Below are 8,796 nucleotides of genomic sequence, written 5' to 3' on the forward strand. Positions count from 1 at the left end.
CAGCAGCAGAGGTCAGCTAAGGATGAGTGTGAGTACATCTATCTGTTCAATAGCGGTGAGGTTCTTTTTGTTGTGTATATCTGGGTATATATGTGTATGTCTTCATGTATGTGTCTATGCTCATGTATGCATGAGTGTGAGGAGGCTGGCAGTCAACACTGAATGTCGTCCTCTACCACAATTTTACCTCACTTTTTCGAAACACTCACTCACTTTTTCCTCTTGAACCCGACCCTCACAAATTGTGCCAGACTGGCTGGCCAGCAATCTCCAGGGTCTTCCTGTCTCCATCTCCCCAGAGATGACAGGCATCTACTGCTGCTCCTTATTTTTAAGTAAGTGCTAGGGATCTGAACTTAGGTTCTTATGCGTCTTCAGCAAATACTTTACCATCTGCACCATTTCCCTAGACGCTAGGAGAGATCATTAAGGTCAATGTTATCCTTGGCCCCCTTTCATCTGCTTTAAAACTCTTCCTGTTGGCACTAGTGTAAACCATGAACATACCAGATATAATATTTTGTGGTGGATGGAGACACTGGACACAAGAGTTTTGCATATGCTGAGTTCCAAGTAGAGAGCCAGTGGATGTCAGCTAAGGACACTAATGAGGAACTATTTGTACAATCGTTTGGAGCCGGTTTAAGAGTGCATATTAACTTGCTTACATCTTTTGGATAACAGAGTCAACCTAGCCCTGAGTCTCAGACATCAAGTGTTGAGAGGAAGTATCACAGAGACATAGCTAATGATGGAATACCAGTTCCCCCACAATCCTCTTCCCACAGGCTGTATGTTTCATGCAGCTAGTTACATCTTTTCCTGGGCCTGTTTATTATGCAGGTTGTAATTGCTCTCACAATTATAAAATGTAATTAACATTTAGGCAGCCCATAAAGAGTCAAGTTGAAAATGAACTCGTTTCGATGAAAACTAAGTTAAAAGCATTAGAAATATGTGACAGCCTCTGTTATAAAGAAATTTGACCAAGTACAGAGCATACAACTGAATATTGGAAAGAGCATCTCTTAGAAATCTAGAAGGATTTTGCTTTCAGACATGATAAGGATTTTGAGTGTAGTTTCTATGAATAGACGGTATTCTGGCTGGGCTGTAGCTCTGTGGTAGAGCACTTGCCTACATTAGGCAAGGCTATGGGTCCTATTCTCAGCACTTAAAAAATAAAAAAAATAAAAAAATTAAAAAAAAAAAAGCTAGTGTAGAAGTGCATGAACTTAGCTCTACATACTACCATCACCACTACCCCTCAAAAGGAAAATAACTCCACTAACCTGTGGGATAAGTACGCTGCATTTGCGCGGTGATTTTCTGACCTGAGTTTTTATTTATTTTTTATTGCATTACCTTTATAAGATAAACTATATATGTGATATGGCTAGAACCAACTTCATCAATAACACCTCTGTGCTTATATTCCTTCTTGTACGTATCAAAACGCATACTGAGCAATGAGTTCTGGCTTGCAAAGAAGGATTTATTTTTGTACCTGTCCAACTGGCTGACCTGAGTTTTTTTTTTTTTTTTTTTTTTTTTATTTTTTTTTTTTTTTTTTTTTTTAATCCTTCCGCACACGTTTATTGGGAGAGCTTGATTGCAGAGGCGAAGAGACCTGACTTGAGTTTTTAAAACAACCTGAGGCTTTGCTGGTAGGGCTTGGCTTCTGCTCTGGACCTTAAAGTCTTCAGTCTTGAACCTCTGTTGTTCTTGATCCTGCTTCACGACGTGGAAAGTGTTGATGCTTTTTGGATTGATTCTGTCTGTATGTCGGGCGGTATTTACCTAGTGAAATTGAATAACCTACTAATCTTACTTACTGTCCGTGGTTTGGCATACCTAAGCTCTTCCTGTCTCTGGAATTCCCAGATGCTGTTCTCTCCGCTCAAACTTTTCACTCAGCATCAGCCCAGCTAACTCTGAGAGTTATCATCTCATGTATGGCTGTGAATGGAGATGAATATGTGTGGTTTCACATGCATGACTGTGAGTGGAGAAAACCCATGTGTGTTTGTTACTTTTTGTAGCCATGACTAAAATGTCTAGAAGAAAGCCAAGGGGAAAAACTATTTTGTCTCCTGATTTAATCCCTGGCCATTGGTCCCAGTCTACTGAGGCAGGTGTCAAATGTTTGGGAGAACTGGCCAATGGAAACAAAGGTAAAGGGGAATGCAGGCACATCGCTGACACTTTTTTTTTTTTTCTGTCTCCATTCTGTCCTGTGCAGGCAGGTTAACTATCCCATGAAACAGTGTCGCAGGCTTTCATGCCGGATCCCTTTCTTGGTTAATCCTCTCTGGCATCCCCTCCACAGACACACCTGGAGGTGTGCCTCATCATTTCCTAAGCACCTCTAACTCCAATTCAGGTCGACCAGTAGGATTAACTATCCCAATAGACAACACGTAAATAAGTCTCAATACATTGTGGGACAGGAGGTAATAAACATCACTGGGAAAGAAGAAAGGTCCAGAAGAATAAAGAGACAAGAGTGCCTGAAGAATAACTTGTGATGATGAATGGATTAGATAAAGTGACATTTCAGTGTAGACTGAGAGGTGTAACACTCCAGACCTCTGAGCAAGAGCTCTCCAGAAAGAATGCCATAGACTGGGAAGGTTGAAGGGGAGGCCAGCCTTCTCCGGTCTCTGGAGTACTGGCTGAGAGATAGGTGTGGCTGAGGTGCAAAAATGAGTACAGGGGCTAGAACTTTTGACAGGGCAGGGATTTTAATATTTGGAACTGCTCAGAGAAGTCAGTGTATCTCTCTCTCTCTCTCTCCCTCCCTCTATCTCTACCTATATCTATATTTATATCTATATCTATATCTATATCTATCTATCTGTATCTATATATCTTGATATTCCAAGCTGACCTTGAACTTTTGACCCTCATAGTTCTACCTCTCCAGTGCTGAGATAACAGCCCTGCATACCATACCTGGTTTATGAAAAACTGGGGCTTGAACACAGTTCCCTGTGCATATATTAAGCAAACATAATGTTAACTCCATCCTGAGGCCTCGTTGCTTGTATTTTGAGCTCCTTCTTCCTTTTGTATAGAGATTAGCTAGCCGGGAAATCAGGATAGGATTAAAGATATTGACTTATATTTTTTTAAACATAAATTTGAATTGGCACATGGTCGATATTGCTTACTCTTCTCCAACAAGTAAATATTAATAACTTAAGGGCAAGGTTCATGCTTGCTTTGTAGTCACTTTATCCCCAGCACCTAGGCAATGCTGGGCACATGAAGGTGTTTAGTAAACCTCTGTTAATGACGGAAACAGAGGTACAGCATTGTGAGGGGTTTGAGTCTAAGTGTGAAGAGAGCAGGTGTCAGGAAACTGGTGTGTGGAGAAAAAGGAGAGGTTGAGAGTCCTCCCCACCCACAGAGGATCTGAGCTGTAGGGTCTGGCTCCTGGTGGATTTGAGTCTTGCACCATGACTGGCTCCTGGTGTATGTAAGACTTGCACTAGGCCTTGGATTCAAATGACAGCCTGAAATAAATCAGAAGCTATTTTGATATTTTTCCAGCGACTGTAAAAATGCCAGGGCTGGATGGAAACTCTCTGTGTCTGGCATCCTTTAAACTTAGGCTGTCCCAGTGTTTTTGGCAGGGTGTAACTCTGGGGGGCTTCCCTAATTTCAACACTATAAGCTCCTGGGGAAAGAGAGAGCTGAATCATTAAGGAAAGAGTTCTTCAGAATAAGAAATGGATGTAGTAGCCTTTGTGTGGCTTCTTCATTGTGGGTCATTTTCCTGTTAACATAGAGTTTATGGACATTCTCATTTCTGATAAGAACACAATAAAATGTTGCTTACAGCCCTATTTCCTCTCATTGCCTCCAAATCCCCAAGTTTCACTTATCAGGAAACCTTGCAGTTGCTTCTTGATTGATCTCACGTGGTGTGTATTGCTGGATCTCTGTGTGTTGCTACCAGCATTGTGGATGCATCAGCTCTATCCTCCTGAGGGTAGCTCCAGTCAGAGCCCTGCCGCTGTGATCCTCATGGCTGTGTGCTTGATGCTTACGGAAGCAATTTGCGTCACGCTGTGCTATGGGAAACCTCTTGAATATGCATTATTTAATAGTAACCCTCACCCCATGCTAAATAAAGTCCAGCAGACTCCAGCACAGGTTGATTCGGACACATGTCATGCTCAGAAGTAAAGAGGCACTCCGAGTTCACAACCCTGTGTGTGGGGAGGAGAGAGAGGGGAAACTGGTCAGGATGGAATATATGAGAGAAGTATCAAAATAAAATAAAGCCGAGCAGTGGTGGCACACACCTTTAATTCTAACACTTGGGAGGCAGAGGTGGGCAGATTTCTGAGTTTGATGCCAGCCTGGTCTACAGAGTGGGTTCCAAGACAGCCAGGGCTACACAGAGAAACCCTGTCTTGAAAAAAAACCAAAATAAATATTAAAATAAGACAAAATAAAAACACACAAAAAAACCCCTGCTTGATTTGTAATCTTTGTTAGAAATGAGCTTTGAATATTAGTTAACCAAGAGCATAAACATAAAGATAAAAACATCCCATGGCTATCCAAAGCCACTATGCCCATAGAAGTACAAGCACTTAACATGTTGATCATCAGAATTATGGGCGTGGAAAAATGGCAAGCCATGTTTGCTTCAAGCCTCTTTATATCACATTTAGTTGTAAAAACACAAACAGTTTTTGGCAAAATGGCTACTTAAGTGGATTTTAGGAATATGTTCATGTGGCTTTCTCATTGCACACGTAGCCCGACTTTACTACTCATGGACCAAGAGGTTAATGGGATCGGACTGAAAATTGACTCGACTATGCTGTCTACGTTATACATGAAATTGGCCACACTACCTCACCCAGGCTCAGTGCTCAGCCTGAGTGAAACATTGTAGGATAATTAAAGAGGATTAAGGTGGTGATGATGTTGAAGCTAGGGATATTGGGTCAGAGTATATCATTAGCTGGAGTTGGAGAAAAAAAAGTCTCAGAAATTTTAGGAGAAAAAAAGAAAATCCTAAAGTGGATAAATAAAGACTCACTGGAGATATGTATAAAACACAGAATTTGTTGCTCCATAGTTAATGACTTGAGTCCTGCCTGGTACCCCTGAGGCCACCAGCATCAACTGTAATTATCTTTGAATTTCTCTCCAGCTCCTGCTGTGTGGGGTGGGACTGAAGTGACTTTGGTGCTTTCCATTGCTCAAAATCCTGGCTTATTTAGAGCCTGTTAATGGCATCATCTAGTTTTTAATTGGTCAGCTGTCAAAAAGTTCGAAAATATGAATAATCTCTCTGAGCAAAATTGGAGCCTCTTCGAATCTGACTGAGTTTACCATGCGAAGGAGACAGAAGCCGTCCAATGGATGGGAGGCACGGGGGGCCTCGACAATTCAAAGGCATCCTCCATCTACCTAGTTCTTCATCATCAGGGTGATCAGCCTGTCACTGACCATACGCTGCCCGAGGCAAAGGGTTAGAGCTGCTGAGGGTGACATACCCCGCAGCTGCAGCTGTGGCTGTTATGTGTGAGTCACATCGTATTTGTGCTTTGTTTGGATGGACGGATAGAAGGGACTACAGACCACCATTAAGCCTCTTGGTGAGATTTGCTGAATACAGCAATGAAAATCTGACCAGCATGGCCCTTAAAATCTGAGCTGTTACAATCCTCCGTCTGTGCATCCTTGACTATATCCTTCTGTTTCCCAAGTTGTTGCTCATAGAACTACCCATGCGATTATGTTCCACATAAGCCTTCCTTTCCTCTTCGTGAGGCAGGCTTTGCTGAAGCTTAAGTTACATGGAGGAAGAGGAAGGCATTATAAAAGGTAAGTAACAAAAGCTACCAAAGAAAATAACTTAGGGGGGATTTCATTTAAATGAACTCAAATGATATAATAAAGGGCAACACAATAAGATGAGAAACGTGGAAAAGAATGCCAGAATGCCAGGCAGAGCAGTTCACACAGGACACAGAGAAAGTGAAGAACAGGAGGAGGGCAAGCTCAAAAGACTGCCTCCTCCCACCAGGCCGGGTGACTCAGGCTTTTGGTTTATCCTCAAGTGAAGTAGACACCTGGTGAGAGAGGACTGGACTCTACCAGGCAGTAATGACAAGGGTCCCCAGTAAATCACAAGGTAGCTATGTAGCCTGGAAACTAGAAAGACAAGTGATGACGTCAGTCGTCTACAAAACATCTAAAAGGAGTGGACAAACATAACCACGCCCCCGACTGGAAAATAAGTACATGACCATCTCTCTGGTAGAGTCAAGGTGAAAAGCAAAGGGTGTGCCAGCCATCACTGGGTCACTCTGTGATATGGTGCTCAAAGCATCAGCAGGCTCGATAAAGACACCTTGGCCTCCATCGGATTTCCATCATAAGACTCACAAAGGCCAATGGCAGGACACCAACCAGAAGCCCTGCCTTGAGACAACACTCCCATGGGAGCGTTTCCTGATTAAAGATAACGTTTCCTCTGTGCTTACTTATTTATCCACCTTTCGTATTTGTATTGATCCTGAGACAATAAACTGAGAAGCCAGTGACTCGGGGTGACTTTGGTGACATTTGATTATCTGATACCTTGAGCTCCTCAGTTAAGCTCACTAGAACCAAGAGATTCTCCATCATTCTAAGAAAAGCCCACTTCAGTGTCCAGGAAAGAACTGCACAGAGCTGGAGAGATGGCTCACTCATTGAGTGCACACTGTTTTTCTAGGCTCCCACATTAGGTGGCTGACAAATGTTCTGATTCCCATGTCCCAGCCTCTTTGGGCAGCTGTCCTACTCCCTAAACACACACATACATAAAATAATATAAATATATTTTGTTTTGATATTTTTTAGAGACAGAGTTTCTCTGTGTAGCTCTGACTGTCCTGGAGCTTGCTCTGTAGACCAGGCTGGTCTCCAATTCAGAGATCTGCCTGCCTCTGCTTCTCCAGTGCTGGGACTAAAGGTGTGTAGCCCGATACCCAGCTACAATAAATACTTTTCTAAAAAAAAAAGGACCTGTACATAAATGTTCAAGAAGCATTAGTCACTTAGTCACAATCCTTAAAGCTTGAACCAACCCAACTACCAAATAATAAACAAAAGTACGTTCATAGAAAAGTGTGTTAGCAGTAGGATGGACTGTGTCAGACCTGGCACAGCAAAGACATGTCCAGGGAATGATGTTAAGTGGAAAAAAACCCAAAAGCAAAAACAAACAACAAACCACAAAACAGCAGTCTGTCCTGGCTTTGTTCTACTTCTGTAAGTTATGCCTATGTAAAAGATCTAGGTAGGCCGGGAACAAAACTCCTCAGGGGACAGGTACATAATTCAGGTAACCCAGCTCGGTTTCTGTTGGTGGTAGAAACTTGTTGGAAGACCTTGAAATAGTGCCAGCAGCACAGGCAGCTCTTACCAAGCAGATCTGTAACTCCCACATAGCCTGTACCCATCCATGTGATCGGACCTACTGCCTCTTTGCTTCCTTTCCCTTCCCCTTCAACACTTTAGCATCATGCGATTTTAAATGGCATGTCGCCTCTAAACCTCATTCTACCTAACACCATTCTCAATAAAGTCTTGCTCTTTGCTTCAGAATTTATTCTGTCTAAATTCTCATTTCTGGGACAGTGACATAACTCAGCATGTACAAGCACATCCTACCAAGCCTGGGGACCTGAGCTCAATCCCTTGGATCTGCATGATTGAAGGAGAAGAACCAACAACTCCTGTAAGTTGTCCCGTGACCTCTACCTATTTTCTGAGACAATATCTCTGACTGGTTTGGAACTTACCACATGGGTTAGTTGGCTGGACAGGCAGGCTCAAAGGTTTACCTCCCTTTGACTCCCTTGTATACCACCCAGCCAGTCTTTTTTAAAATGTGGGGGTTTGGGGATTGCACTCTGATTAAAAGAGACAGATTAGAATAAATAAAAATGAAACAATTTTCTCCAAATGTTCAAATGACTCAATGATAATAAGGAAAAAAATATCTTAGAGTGGAGCTAAAACAAAATTAATTCCCAATATTTACTAAGTAAAATACCTTTTTGACTAATATATCACAAGCAATGTGTGATATACTACCTGTCACAATAAGTTTTGCAGAAAAAGCAAGAGCTTGATAATTCCACTTCTAAGTACACATACCAAGGCACTGAAAGCAGAGATGCAGACAGATCCATATACGTCATTGGTCCTAACTCCGATCTTCATGATAATGGAATGAAAACAAGATAAATCCCCACGAGCAGATGAGTGGCTAGCACACGGTGTGATCTCAGAGAAGAAATGCAGTTTTAGTACAGGCTACAACGCAGCTGAATCTTGGGAACAACGAGCTAGGTGAAAGGAGGAAGGCACAGCAGGCCAAACATTGATTTCATTTCTGTGAGGGTCTAGCTAGGAGTCTGTAGAGACAGGAGGTAGAATAGAGATTAATGGGGCCTAGAGGGAAGGGCTCACGGGGAGTTAGTGTTTAGCTGCAGCTTCTGCCTAGGCTGATGAAAGTGTCTGCTGGTCTCTACATACATTACAAATATGTGAAGAGACACAGAGACAGGGGAAACTAAAAGCGTAGACTTGCTCTAGTGCTTTTTGTTTTAAATGGCTCCAGTTTTCATGGAATCATGGGAAGGTTGTCCCAACTGGGTCTTCTTACCACTGTGCTAACTGTAAAGCTGTGCGCTATTCTCTCTCCCTCCCCCTCTCCCTCCCACTCCCCTCCCCTTCCCCCTCCCTCTCTCCCTCCCCCTCTCTCCCTCCACC

The 8,796-nt window shown here is 42.6% G+C and overlaps 1 pseudogene; it reads right to left on the reverse strand.

The window, feature by feature from the left end:
- Positions 1–1,430: 1,430 nt before the first annotated feature.
- LOC115029927 lies at positions 1,431–1,507 on the reverse strand (annotated as a pseudogene).
- Positions 1,508–8,796: the final 7,289 nt, after the last annotated feature.

This window comes from Mus caroli, chromosome 18 (assembly GCF_900094665.2).
Source record: "Mus caroli chromosome 18, CAROLI_EIJ_v1.1, whole genome shotgun sequence".
Taxonomy (NCBI): Eukaryota; Metazoa; Chordata; class Mammalia; order Rodentia; family Muridae; genus Mus; species Mus caroli.